This window comes from Oncorhynchus gorbuscha, unplaced genomic scaffold (genome assembly GCF_021184085.1).
Source record: "Oncorhynchus gorbuscha isolate QuinsamMale2020 ecotype Even-year unplaced genomic scaffold, OgorEven_v1.0 Un_scaffold_4564, whole genome shotgun sequence".
NCBI classification, from domain to species: Eukaryota; Metazoa; Chordata; class Actinopteri; order Salmoniformes; family Salmonidae; genus Oncorhynchus; species Oncorhynchus gorbuscha.
The window spans coordinates 1-14,892 of record NW_025748556.1 but is presented as its reverse complement, the minus strand read 5'-3'; the positions used below and the strand labels follow the sequence as shown (position 1 = coordinate 14,892).

Here is a 14,892-nt window from a genome sequence, read left to right as displayed (position 1 = left end):
ATGACTAGGAAGACCTGGTGATGACTAGGAAGACCTGGTATTGGTGATGACTATGAAGACCTGGTGATGACTATGAAGACCTGGTGTAGGTGATGACTAGGAAGACCTGGTAGGTGATGACTAGGAAGACCTGGTGTAGGTGATGACTAGGAAGACCTGGTGTAGGTGATGACTAGGAAGACCTGGTGTAGGTGATGACTAGGAAGACCTGGTATAGGTAATGACTAGGAAGACCTGGTAATGACCAGGAAGACTTGCATAGTGATGACTAGGAAGACCTGGTATAGGTAATGACTAGGAAGACCTGGTAATGACCAGGAAGACCTTGTATAGGTGATGACTAGGAAGACCTGGTATAGGTAATGACTAGGAAGACCTTAATGACTAGGAAGACCTGGTATAGGATGATTAGGAAGACCTGGTGATGACTATGAAGACCTGGTGTAGGGTGATGACTAGGAAGACCTGGTATAGGTAATGACTATGAAGACCTGGTGATGAATTTATGAAGACCTGGTGATGACTATGAAGACCTGGTGTAGGTGATGACTAGAAGACCTGGGATGACTAGGAAGACCTGGTATTGGTGATGACTATGAAGACCTGGTGTAGGTGATGACTAGGAAGACCTGGTATAGGTAATGACTAGGAAGAACTGGTATAGGTAATGACTAGGAAGACCTGGTGTGGTAATGACTAGGAGGCCTGGTGTAGGTAATGACTAGGAAGACCTGGTGTAGGTGATGACTAGGAAGACCTGGTATAGGTAATGACTAGGAAGACCTGGGTGATGACTATGAAGACCTGGTGTAGGTGACCAGGAAGACCTGGTGTAGGTGATGACCAGGAAGACCTGGTGTAGGTGATGACTAGGAAGACCTGGTGTAGGTGATGACTAGGAAGACCTGGTGTAGATGATGACTAGGAAGACCTGGTGTAGGTGATGACTAGGAAGACCTGGTGTAGGTGATGACTAGGAAGACCTGGTGTAGGTGATGACTAGAAGACCTGGTGTAGGTGATGACTAGGAAGACCTGGTGTAGGTGATGACTAGGAAGACCTGGTGTGGTGAGACTAGGAAGACCTGTATGACTAGGAAGACCTGGTGATGACTAGAAGACCTGCGATGACTAGGAAGACTCTGTTGTAGGTGATGACTAGGAAGACCTGGGTGGTGGGGGTGATGACTAGGAATACCTGGTAGGTGGACACTGGAAGACCTGGGTGTAGGTGATGACTAGGAAGACCTGGTGATGACTAGGAAGACCTGTTGTAGGTGATGACTAGGAAGACCTGGTGATGACTAGGAAGACCTGGGTGTAGGTGATGACTAGGAAGACCTGGTGTAGGTGATGACTAGGAAGACCTGGTATAGGTGATGACTAGGAAGACCTGGTGTAGGTGATGACTAGGAAGACCTGGTGTAGGTAATGACTAGGAAGACCTGGTGATGACTATGAAGACCTGGTGATGACTATGAAGACCTGGTGTAGGTGATGACTAGGAAGACCTGGTGATGACTAGGAAGACCTGGTGATGACTAGGAAGACCTGGTATAGGTGATGACTAGGAAGACCTGGTATAGGTGATGACTAGGAAGACCTGGTATAGGTAATGACTAGGAAGACCTGGTAATGACTAGGAAGACCTGGTATAGGTGATGACTAGGAAGACCTGGTATTGGTGATGACTATGAAGACCTGGTGATGACTATGAAGACCTGGTGATGACTATGAAGACCTGGTGATGACTATGAAGACCTGGTGTAGGTGATGACTAGGAAGACCTGGTGATGACTAGGAAGACCTGGTATTGGTGATGACTATGAAGACCTGGTGATGACTAGGAAGACCTGGTGTAGGTGATGACTAGGAATACCTGGTGTAGGTGATGACTAGGAAGACCTGGTGTATGTGATGACTAGGAAGACTAAGGATGACTAGGAAGACCTGTTGTAGGTGATGACTAGGGAAGACTCAGTGGATGACTAGGAAGACCTGCGTAGGTGATGACTAGAAGACCTTGAAGATAACTAGGAAGACCTGGTAAATGACCAGGAAGACCTGGTATAGGTGATGACTAGGAAGACCTGGTATAGGTAATGACTAGGAAGACCTGGTAATGACTAGGAAGACCTGGTATAGGTGATGACTAGGAAGACCTGGTGATGACTAGGAAGACCTGGTATTGGTGATGACTATGAAGACCTGGTGATGACTATGAAGACCTGGTGATGACTATGAAGACCTGGTGTAGGTGATGACTATGAAGACCTGGTGTAGGTGATGACTAGGAAGACCTGGTGATGACTAGGAAGACCTGGTATTGGTGATGACTATGAAGACCTGGTGATGACTATGAAGACCTGGTGTAGGTGATGACTAGGAAGACCTGGTATAGGTAATGACTAGGAAGACCTGGTATAGGTAATGACTAGGAAGACCTGGTATAGGTAATGACTAGGAAGACCTGGTATAGGTAATGACTAGGAAGACCTGGTATAGGTAATGACTAGGAAGACCTGGTGATGACTATGAAGACCTGGTGTAGGTGATGACTAGGAAGACCTGGTGTAGGTGATGACTAGGAAGACCTGGTATAGGTAATGACTAGGAAGACCTGGTGTAGGTAATGACTAGGAAGACCTGGTATAGGTAATGACTAGGAAGACCTGGTATAGGTAATGACTAGGAAGACCTGGTGTAGGTAATGACTAGGAAGACCTGGTATAGGTAATGACTAGGAAGACCTGGTGATGACTATGAAGACCTGGTATAGGTGATGACTAGGAAGACCTGGTATAGGCGATGACTAGGAAGACCTGGTGATGACTAGGAAGACCTGGTATAGGTGATGACTAGGAAGACCTGGTGATGACTAGGAAGACCTGGTATAGGTGATGACTAGGAAGACCTGGTGTAGGTGATGACTAGGAAGACCTGGTGATGACTAGGAAGACCTGTTGTAGGTGATGACTAGGAAGATCTGGTGATGACTAGGAAGACCTGGTGATGACTAGGAAGACCTGGTATAGGTGATGACTAGGAAGACCTGGTATAGGTGATGACTAGGAAGACCTGGTGATGACTATGAAGACCTGGTGTAGGTGATGACTAGGAAGACCTGGTATAGGTGATGACTAGTAAGACCTGGCATAGGTGATGACTAGGTAGACCTGGTATAGGTGATGACTAGTAAGACCTGGTATAGATGATGACTAGGAAGACCTGGTATAGGTGATGACTAGGAAGACCTGGTGATGACTATGAAGACCTGGTGTAGGTGATGACTAGGAAGACCTGGTATAGGTGATGACTAGGAAGACCTGGTGTAGGTGATGACTAGGAAGACCTGGTGTAGGTGATGACTAGGAAGACCTGGTATAGGTAATGACTAGGAAGACCTGGTATAGGTAATGACTAGGAAGACCTGGTGATGACTAGGAAGACCTGGTATAGGTGATGACTAGGAAGACCTGGTGATGACTAGGAAGACCTGGTATAGGTGATGACTAGGAAGACCTGGTGATGACTAGGAAGACCTGGTATAGGTGATGACTAGGAAGACCTGGTGTAGGTGATGACTAGGAAGACCTGGTGATGACTAGGAAGACCTGGTATAGGTGATGACTAGGAAGACCTGGTGTAGGTGATGACTAGGAAGACCTGGTGATGACTAGGAAGACCTGGTGTAGGTGATGACTAGGAAGACCTGGTATAGGTAATGACTAGGAAGACCTGGTGTAGGTGATGACTAGGAAGACCTGGTGATGACTAGGAAGACCTGGTATAGGTGATGACTAGGAAGACCTGGTATAGGCGATGATTAGGAAGACCTGGTGTAGGTGATGACTAGGAAGACCTGGTGATGACTAGGAAGACCTGGTATAGGTGATGACTAGGAAGACCTGGTATAGGCGATGATTAGGAAGACCTGGTGTAGGTGATGACTAGGAAGACCTGGTGTAGGTGATGACTAGGAAGACCTGGTGTAGGTGATGACTAGGAAGACCTGGTGTAGGTGATGACTAGGAAGACCTGGTGATGACTATGAAGACCTGGTGTATGTGATGACTAGGAAGACCTGGTGATGACTAGGAAGACCTGGTATAGGTGATGACTAGGAAGACCTGGTATAGGTGATGACTAGGAAGACCTGGTGTAGGTGATGACTAGGAAGACCTGGTGTAGGTGATGACTAGGAAGACCTGGTGATGACTAGGAAGACCTGGTATAGGCGATGATTAGGAAGACCTGGTGTAGGTGATGACTAGGAAGACCTGGTGTAGGTGATGACTAGGAAGACCTGGTGATGACTATGAAGACCTGGTGTATGTGATGACTAGGAAGACCTGGTGTAGGTGATGACTAGGAAGACCTGGTGTAGGTGATGACTAGGAAGACCTGGTGTAGGTGATGACTAGGAAGAGCTACAAGAAAGGCATTGGACTGTAGTTTTTCACGTGACATTACAATGTTTTAACTAAGACTTTTCCGTGGTCAGGAACAATGTAACCTGGTCATTTTGCCATCAGCCGGGCACTAAGGTCAACGTTCAACTCCAGTTAATAGACTAGGTCACACACACTCAATCAAAAACACACACACACACACACACACACACACACACACACACACACACACACACACACACACACACACACACACACACACACACACACACACACACACACACACGAGGGTCCCATCCTCATTGGTCTTTCCTCCCCTCCAGGACGCGTGACGAACATTCCCGGGGGCATGGTAACAGACCAGTTTGGGATGATTGGCTTGTTAACATTCATCAGGGCAGCGGAGACGGACCCTGGCATGGTGCACCTGGCACTGGGCAGCGACCTGACAACACTAGGACTCAACCTCAACTCGCCAGAGTAAGTCTGGTCGTCTCTAGGACATTTAGAAACTCTCTCAACTGATTCAGGAGCAGTTTAGGCTGCAGCCGTAGTTAGACTCTTAACTTATGGAGGACATTTAGAAACTCTCTCAACTGATCCAGGAGCAGTTTAGGCTGTAGCCGTAGTTAGACTCTTAACTTATGGAGGACATTTAGAAACTCTCTCAACGGGACCTGGGAATAACTGATCCAGGAGCAGTTTAGGCTGCAGCCGTAGTTAGACTCTTAACTTATGGAGGACATTTAGAAACTCTCTCAACGGGACCTGGGAATAACTGATCCAGGAGCAGTTTAGGCTGCAGCCGTAGTTAGACTCTTAACTTATGGAGGACATTTAGAAACTCTCTCAACAGGACCTGGGAATAACTGATCCAGGAGCAGTTTAGGCTGCAGCCGTAGTTAGACTCTTAACTTATGGAGGACATTTAGAAACTCTCTCAACAGGACCTGGGAATAACTGATCCAGGAGCAGTTTAGGCTGCAGCCGTAGTTAGACTCTTAACTTATGGAGGACATTTAGAAACTCTCTCAACTGATCCAGGAGCAGTTTAGGCTGTAGCCGTAGTTAGACTCTTAATTTATGGAGGACATTTAGAAACTCTCTCAACAGGACCTGGGAATAACTGATCAGGAGCAGTTTAGGCTGCAGCCGTAGTTAGACTCTTAACTTATGGAGGACATTTAGAAACTCTCTCAACAGGACCTGGGAATAACTGATCCAGGAGCAGTTTAGGCTGCAGCCGGAGTTAGACTCTTAACTTATGGAGGACATTTAGAAACTCTCTCAACGGGACCTGGGAATAACTGATCCAGGAGCAGTTTAGGCTGCAGCCGTAGTTAGACTCTTAACTTATGGAGGACATTTAGAAACTCTCTCAACTGATCCAGGAGCAGTTTAGGCTGCAGCCGTAGTTAGACTCTTAACTTATGGAGGACATTTAGAAACTCTCTCAACGGGACCTGGGAATAACTGATCCAGGAGCAGTTTAGGCTGCAGCCGTAGTTAGACTCTTAACTTATGGAGGACATTTAGAAACTCTCTCAACTGATCCAGGAGCAGTTTAGGCTGGGAATAACTTATGGAGGACATTTAGAAACTCTCTCAACGGGACCTGGGAATAACTGATCCAGGAGCAGTTTAGGCTGCAGCCATAGTTAGACTCTTAACTTATGGAGTCAGACGGAGTGAAGATTCATTATCCATCAGTAGATGCAGTATAATAAACTGTCTGGTGAGGAGTAGCTGCTGTCTGTCTGATGTGAGGAGTAGCTGCTGTCTGTCTGATGTGAGGAGTAGCTGCTGTCTGTCTGATGTGAGGAGTAGCTGCTGTCTGTCTGATGTGAGGAGTAGCTGCTGTCTGTCTGATGTGAGGAGTAGCTGCTGTCTGTCTGATGTGAGGAGTAGCTGCTGTCTGTCTGATGTGAGGAGTAGCTGCTGTCTGTCTGATGTGAGGAGTAGCTGCTGTCTGTCTGATGTGAGGAGTAGCTGCTGTCTGTCTGATGTGAGGAGTAGCTGCTGTCTGTCTGATGTGAGGAGTAGCTGCTGTCTGTCTGATGTGCGGTGAGGAGTAGCTGCTGTCTGTCTGATGTGCGGTGAGGAGTAGCTGCTGTCTGTTTGATGTGCGGTGAGGAGTAGCTGCTGTCTGTCTGATGTGCGGTGAGGAGTAGCTGCTGTCTGTCTGATGTGCGGTGAGGAGTAGCTGCTGTCTATTTGATGTGCTGTGAGGAGTAGCTGCTGTCTGTCTAATGTGATGTGAGGAGTAGCTTCTGTCTGTCTGATGTGCTGTGTGGTGTAGCTGCTGTCTGTCTGATGTGCGGTGAGGAGTAGCTGCTGTCTGTCTGATGTGATGTGAGGAGTAGCTGCTGTCTATTTGATGTGCTGTGAGGAGTAGCTGCTGTCTGTCTAATGTGATGTGAGGAGTAGCTTCTGTCTGTCTGATGTGCGGTGAGGAGTAGCTGCTGTCTATTTGATGTGCTGTGAGGAGTAGCTGCTGTCTGTCTAATGTGATGTGAGGAGTAGCTTCTGTCCGTCTGATGTGCTGTGTGGTGTAGCTGCTGTCTGTCTGATGTGCTGTGAGGAGTAGCTGCTGTCTATTTGATGTGCTGTGAGGGGTAGCTGCTGTCTGTCAAATCTGATGTGAGGAGTAGCTGCTGTCTGTCTAATGTGATGTGAGGAGTAGCTGCTGTCTGCCTGTCTGTCTAATGTGATGTGAGGAGTAGCTGCTGTCTATCTGATGTGCTGTGTGGTGTAGCTGTTGTCTGTCTGATGTGCTGTGAGGTGTAGCTGCTCTGTCTGATGTGCTGTGAGGAGTAGCTGCTCTGTCTGATGTGCTGTGTGGTGTAGCTGCTCTGTCTGATGTGCTGTGTGGTGTAGCTGCTGTCTGTCTGATGTGCTGTGTGGTGTAGCTGCTGTCTGTCTGATGTAGTGTAGCTGCTGTCTGTCTGATGTGCTGTGTGGTGTAGCTGCTGTCTGTCTGATGTGCTGTGTGGTGTAGCTGCTGTCTGTCTGATGTGCTGTGTGGTTAGCTGCTGTCTGTCTGATGCGCTGTGTGGTGTAGCTGCTGTCTGTCTGATGTGCTGTGAGGAGTAGCTGCTGTCTGTCTGATGTGCTGTGTGGTGTAGCTGCTGTCTGTCTGATGTGCTGTGTGGTGTAGCTGCTGTCTGTCTGATGTGCTGTGTGGTGTAGCTGCTCTGTCTGATGTGCTGTGTGGTGTAGCTGCTCTGTCTGATGTGCTGTGTGGTGTAGCTGCTGTCTGTAGTGTAGCTGCTGTCTGTCTGATGTGCTGTGTGGTGTAGCTGCTGTCTGTCTGATGTGCTGTGAGGAGTAGCTGCTGTCTGTCTGATGTGTGGTGTAGCTGCTGTCTGTCTGATGTGAGGAGTAGCTACTGTCTGTCTGTCTAATGTGATGTGAGGAGTAGCTACTGTCTGTCTGTCTAATGTGATGTGAGGAGTAGCTGCTGTCTGTCTAATGTGATGTGAGGAGTAGCTACGGTTTGTCTAATGTGATGTGAGGAGTAGCTGCTGTCTGTCTAATGTGATGTGCGTTCAGCTGACAGAGACGGTGTGTGTCTCGTTACACAGTAACAATACAATGTGGTCCAGCTGCTCTACTCTGCCTGTGTAGGGTAACTGCTGTCTCTCTGTCTGTGCTGTGTAGGGTAACTGCTGTCTCTCTGTCTGTGCTGTGTAGGGTAACCGCTGTGTAGGGTAACTGCTGTCTGTGCTGTGTAGGGTAACTGCTGTCTGTGCTGTGTAGGGTAACTGCTGTCTGTGTCTGTGGGTAGTGATGTGACTAGTTTCATTATCTACATAGCTGGAGGGTTAGTGGAGTTACATCTCCTGTGTTTGGTGACGACGCCCCTCAGACCAAAAGCTTCTGTTAAGCATTTCTCATGCACCAAATGTCAGCTGTGCACTGTGGTGTGTGCACTGTGGTGTGTGCACTGTGTGCGTGTACAGTGTAAAGATAACTGCTAAGCCACTGAAGGCTGTCTGACCATAGCCTCTGTGTGTTGTCTCAGGGAGCCACACCCCTAACACCCGCCCACTCTGGATCACCTGCGCTATTGATTGGTCAGAGGTGAGCCAGCAGCATACCACCCTGCATACCACTGCTGGCTTGATTCTGAAGCTAAGCAGGGTTGGTCCAGATCGGTCCCTGGATGGGAGACCAGATGCTGCTGGAAGTGGTGTTGGGGGCCCAGTAGGAGGAGCTCTATCCTCTTGTCTAAAAAAATATATCCCAAATATATCCCAATGCTACAGGTGCGAGGAGTGGCTCTTTCACACACCTGTACACCTCTCTTGGCATCTCCCTCCTCCAGTCATAAGATGAGCAGCCTTCACTAATCAGTCATCCTGCTACATGTTGTCTCATCCTGACAGCCTGAGAGCAGTAGCAGGCAGCTGACAGCCTGAGAGCGGTAGCAGGCAGCTGACAGCCTGAGAGCGGTAGCAGGCAGCTGACAGCCTGAGAGCGCAGGCAGCTAGCCTGAGGCAGCTGACAGCCTGGAGAGGCGGTAGCAGACAGCTGACAGCCTGAGAGCGGTAGCAGGCAGCTGACAGCCTGAGCCTGAGCCTGAGAGCGGTAGCAGGCAGCTGACAGCCTGAGAGCGGTAGCAGGCAGCTGACAGCCTGAGAGCGGTAGCAGGCAGCTGACAGCCTGAGAGCGGTAGCAGGCAGCTGACAGCCTGAGAGCGGTAGCAGGCAGCTGACAGCCTGAGAGCGGTAGCAGGCAGCTGACAGCCTGAGAGCGGTAGCAGGCAGCTGACAGCCTGAGAGCGGTAGCAGGCAGCTGACAGCCTGAGAGCGGTAGCAGGCAGCTGACAGCCTGAGAGCGGTAGCAGGCAGCTGACAGCCTGAGAGCGGTAGCAGGCAGCTGACAGCCTGAGAGCGGTAGCAGGCAGCTGACAGCCTGAGAGCGGTAGCAGGCAGCTGACAGCCTGAGAGCGGTAGCAGGCAGCTGACAGCCTGAGAGCGGTAGCAGGCAGCTGACAGCCTGAGAGCGGTAGCAGGCAGCTGACAGCCTGAGAGCGGTAGCAGGCAGCTGACAGCCTGAGAGCGGTAGCAGGCAGCTGACAGCCTGAGAGCGGTAGCAGGCAGCTGACAGCCTGAGAGCGGTAGCAGGCAGCTGACAGCCTGAGAGCGGTAGCAGGCAGCTGACAGCCTGAGAGCGGCAGGCAGGCAGCTGAGCAGGCAGCTGACAGCCTGAGAGCGGTAGCAGGCAGCTGACAGCCTGAGAGCGGTAGCAGGCAGCTGACAGCCTGAGAGCGGTAGCAGGCAGCTGACAGCCTGAGAGCGGTAGCAGGCAGCTGACAGCCTGAGAGCGGTAGCAGGCAGCTGACAGCCTGAGAGCGGTAGCAGGCAGCTGACAGCCTGAGAGCGGTAGCAGGCAGCTGACAGCCTGAGAGCGGTAGCAGGCAGCTGACAGCCTGAGAGCGGTAGCAGGCAGCTGACAGCCTGAGAGCGGTAGCAGGCAGCTGACAGCCTGAGAGCGGTAGCAGGCAGCTGACAGCCTGAGAGCGGTAGCAGGCAGCTGACAGCCTGAGAGCGGTAGTGCAGCAGCTGACAGCCTGAGAGCGGTAGCAGGCAGCTGACAGCCTGAGAGCGGTAGCAGGCAGCTGACAGCCTGAGAGCGGTAGCAGGCAGCTGACAGCCTGAGAGCGGTAGCAGGCAGCTGACAGCCTGAGAGCGGTAGCAGGCAGCTGACAGCCTGAGAGCGGTAGCAGGCAGCTGACAGCCTGAGAGCGGTAGCAGGCAGCTGACAGCCTGAGAGCGGTAGCAGGCAGCTGACAGCCTGAGAGCGGTAGCAGGCAGCTGACAGCCTGAGAGCGGTAGCAGGCAGCTGACAGCCTGAGAGCGGTAGCAGGCAGCTGACAGCCTGAGAGCGGTAGCAGGCAGCTGACAGCCTGAGAGCGGTAGCAGGCAGCTGACAGCCTGAGAGCGGTAGCAGGCAGCTGGACAGCCTGAGAGCGGTAGCAGGCAGCTGACAGCCTGAGAGCGGTAGCAGGCAGCTGACAGCCTGAGAGCGGTAGCAGGCAGCTGACAGCCTGAGAGCGGTAGCAGGCAGCTGACAGCCTGAGAGCGGTAGCAGGCAGCTGACAGCCTGAGAGCAGCTGACAGCCTGAGCAGGCAGCTGACAGCCTGAGAGCGGTAGCAGGCAGCTGACAGCCTGAGAGCGGTAGCAGGCAGCTGACAGCCTGAGAGCGGTAGCAGGCAGCTGACAGCCTGAGAGCGGTAGCAGGCAGCTGACAGCCTGAGAGCGGACAGCCTGAGCGGTAGGCAGCTGACAGCCTGAGAGCGGTAGCAGGCAGCTGACAGCCTGAGAGCGGTAGCAGGCAGCTGACAGCCTGAGAGCGGTAGCAGGCAGCTGACAGCCTGAGAGCGGTAGCAGGCAGCTGACAGCCTGAGAGCGGTAGCAGGCAGCTGACAGCCTGAGAGCGCAGGCAGCTGTAGCAGGCAGCTGACAGCCTGAGAGCGGTAGCAGGCAGCTGACAGCCTGAGAGCGGTAGCAGGCAGCTGACAGCCTGAGAGCGGTAGCAGGCAGCTGACAGCCTGAGAGCGGTAGCAGGCAGCTGACAGCCTGAGAGCGGTAGCAGGCAGCTGACAGCCTGAGAGCGGTAGCAGGCAGCTGACAGCCTGAGAGCGGTAGCAGGCAGCTGACAGCCTGAGAGCGGTAGCAGGCAGCTGACAGCCTGAGAGCGGTAGCAGGCAGCTGACAGCCTGAGAGCGGTAGCAGGCAGCTGACAGCCTGAGAGCGGTAGCAGGCAGCTGACAGCCTGAGAGCGGTAGCAGGCAGCTGACAGCCTGAGAGCGGTAGCAGGCAGCTGACAGCCTGAGAGCGGTAGCAGGCAGCTGACAGCCTGAGAGCGGTAGCAGGCAGCTGACAGCCTGAGAGCGGTAGCAGGCAGCTGACAGCCTGAGAGCGGTAGCAGGCAGCTGACAGCCTGAGAGCGGTAGCAGGCAGCTGACAGCCTGAGAGCGGTAGCAGGCAGCTGACAGCCTGAGAGCGGTAGCAGGCAGCTGACAGCCTGAGAGCGGTAGCAGGCAGCTGACAGCCTGAGAGCGGTAGCAGGCAGCTGACAGCCTGAGAGCGGTAGCAGGCAGCTGACAGCCTGAGAGCGGTAGCAGGCAGCTGACAGCCTGAGAGCGGTAGCAGGGCAGCTGACAGCCTGAGAGCGGTAGCAGGCAGCTGACAGCCTGAGAGCGGTAGCAGGCAGCTGACAGCCTGAGAGCGGTAGCAGGCAGCTGACAGCCTGAGAGCGGTAGCAGGCAGCTGACAGCCTGAGAGCGGTAGCAGGCAGCTGACAGCCTGAGAGCGGTAGCAGGCAGCTGACAGCCTGAGAGCGGTAGCAGGCAGCTGACAGCCTGAGAGCGGTAGCAGGCAGCTGACAGCCTGAGAGCGGTAGCAGGCAGCTGACAGCCTGAGAGCGGTAGCAGGCAGCTGACAGCCTGAGAGCGGTAGCAGGCAGCTGACAGCCTGAGAGCGGTAGCAGGCAGCTGACAGCCTGAGAGCGGTAGCAGGCAGCTGACAGCCTGAGAGCGGTAGTAGCTGGCAGCCTGAGAGCGGTAGTAGCTGACAGCCTGAGAGCGGTAGTAGCTGACAGCCTGAGAGCGGTAGTAGCTGACAGCCTGAGAGCGGTAGTAGCTGACAGCCTGAGAGCGGTAGTAGCTGACAGCCTGAGAGCGATAGCCTCCTGAAAAACACACACTCACTGGACAATAGGCTGCTATTATGTCCAATTCTGTCATTTTTTTTTTTAATCGAAAAACGAAAAGGACACACCATTGTAACCTGTTAACATGGCAACAAAATAATCTCAGTAACAGCATGACCACTTTCTCGTCCTTCAGAAACCTGTACCCCAAGTTTGCATCTCCCTGGGCGTCAGCACCGTGTCGACCCCAGGACATCGGTACGTATCCTACCCAGCCAGAGTGCTCTGGAGGTGGGATAGATTCTGCCAGTTTCCCCGTCTGCTTCTCTCTAACCACTTCTCTTTTCCCTTCCAGACTTCCATGTTCCATCTGAGTATTTAACCAACATTCACATAAGGGACAAGGTATGTACCTCAGAAACAGAATAAACCCAGGGTTGGGATGCTGTTGGCCAACATGGCCACAACACACCACCATGGTTAAAGTACCTTTTCTAACCAGCTCAATGTAACGTTGTTGTTTTGGCCCTCGTGTTATTGGCCCCTCTGTTTGGCTGCACTAGCAACACTTGTTGTAACTGCTCTGTCCACTGTGAGAGTTGAACCATCTTTATCTAGCATGGTTGAGATAAGAATGGTACGGTTGGCTTCTGTTGATGGTGCCAGGTAGCTGACTAGATCAATAACCTGTTGCCCCCCTCCCTCCACCCCCCCTCCCCTCTTCCCCCTCTCTCCCTCTTCCCCCTCTCTCCCTCTTTCCCCCCTCTCTCCCTCTTCCCCTCCTCTTCCCCCCTCTCTCCCTCTTCCCCTCCCTCTTCCCTCTCTCCCTCTTCCCCCCTTCCTTTTCCCTCTTCTTTTCCTCCCTCTTCCCCCCTCTCTTTCCTCTCCTCTCCTCCTTCCAGCTTGCTGCAATCAAACTGTCTCGGTATGGGGAGGACCTGCTGTTCTATCTTTACTACATGAACGGAGGAGACCTCTCTCCAGCTGCTGGCAGCAGTAGAGCTGTACGTATACAGACACACCACACTGTGTGAAGGATGCTCCTCAGCTGGGCTAGCTAGTGTCTGCTATGGTAACAGGCTGGGTGAGGTGTTTGTTTTACTCACCTTTTCTGTGAACGAGCGCCCTCCTCTGGGTTGTAGTGGTACTGACGTGGAACATGAAGCAGAACATACCTCTATGTAGTCTGGCCCCCTTCTGCCACCTCTATGTAGTCTGGCCCCCTTCTGCCACCTCTATGTAGCCAGGGCCCCCTTCTGCCACCTCTATGTAGCCAGGGCCCCCTTCTGCCACCTCTATGTAGCCAGGGCCCCCTTCTGCCACCTCTATGTAGCCAGGGCCCCTTCTGCCACCTCTATGTAGCCAGGGCCCTTCTGCCACCTCTATGTAGCCAGGCCCCTTCTGCCACCTCTATCTAGCCAGGGGGCCCCCTTCTGCCACCTATTCAGCCAGGGGCCCTTCTGCCACCTCTATCTAGCCAAACTCTTCTGCCACTTATCTAGCCAGGGGCCCTCGTCGCTCTATCTAGCCAGGGCCCCCTTCTGGCCGCTCTATCTAGCCAGGGCCCTTCGCCACCTATCTAGCCAGGGGCCCCTTCTTGCCGCCTCTATCTAGCCAGGGGGCCCCCTTCTGCCGCCAGCCCAGCCAGGGCCCTCTGCCACTCTATCTAGCCACAGGGGGCCCTCTGCCACCTCTATCTAGCCAGGGCCCTTCTGCCACTCTATCTAGCCAGGGCCCCCTTCTGCCACCTCTATCTAGCCAGGGCCCCCTTCTGCCACCTCTATCTAGCCAGGGCCCCCTTCTGCCACCTCTATCTAGCCAGGGCCCCCTTCTGCCACCTCTATGTAGCCAGGGCCCCCTTCTGCCACCTCTATGTAGCCAGGGCCCCCTTCTGCCACCTCTATGTAGCCAGGGCCCCCTTCTGCCACCTCTATGTAGCCAGGGCCCCCTTCTGCCACCTCTATGTAGCCAGGGCCCCCTTCTGCCACCTCTATGTAGCCAGGGCCCCCTTCTGCCACCTCTATGTAGCCAGGGCCCCCTTCTGCCACCTCTATGTAGCCAGGGCCCCCTTCTGCCACCTCTATGTAGCCAGGGCCCCCTTCTGCCACCTCTATCTAGCCAGGGCCCCCTTCTGCCACCTCTATCTAGCCAGGGCCCCCTTCTGCCACCTCTATCTAGCCAGGGCCCCCTTCTGCCACCTCTATCTAGCCAGGGCCCCGTTCTGCCACCTCTATGTAGCCAGGGCCCCCTTCTGCCACCTCTATGTAGCCAGGGCCCCCTTCTGGCACCTCTATGTAGCCAGGGCCCCCTTCTGCCACCTCTTATCTAGCCAGGGCCCCCTTCTGCCACCTCTTATCTAGCCAGGGCCCCCTTCTGCCACCTCTTATCTAGCCAGGGCCCCCTTCTGCCACCTCTTATCTAGACAGGGCCCCCTTCTGCCACCTCTATCTAGCCAGGGCCCCCTTCTGCCACCTCTATCTAGCCAGGGCCCCCTTCTGCCACCTCTATCTAGCCAGGGCCCCCTTCTGCCACCTCTATCTAGCCAGGGCCCCCTTCTGCCACCTCTATCTAGCCAGGGCCCCCTTCTGCCACCTCTATCTAGCCAGGGCCCCTTCTGCCACCTCTATCTAGCCAGGGCCCCCTTCTGCCACCTCTATCTAGCCAGGGCCCCCTTCTGCCACCTCTATCTAGCCAGGGCCCCCTTCTGCCACCTCTATCTAGCCAGGGCCCCCTTCTGCCACCTCTATGTAGCCAGGGCCCCCTTCTGCCACCTCTATGTAGCCAGGGCCCCCTTCTGCCACCTCTATGTAGCCAGGGCCCC

The 14,892-nt window shown here is 53.4% G+C and overlaps 1 pseudogene; it reads left to right on the top strand.

Moving 5' to 3' along the window:
- Positions 1-13,075, top strand: part of LOC124028641 — a 30,080-nt pseudogene extending 17,005 nt beyond the window's left edge.
- Positions 13,076-14,892: the final 1,817 nt, after the last annotated feature.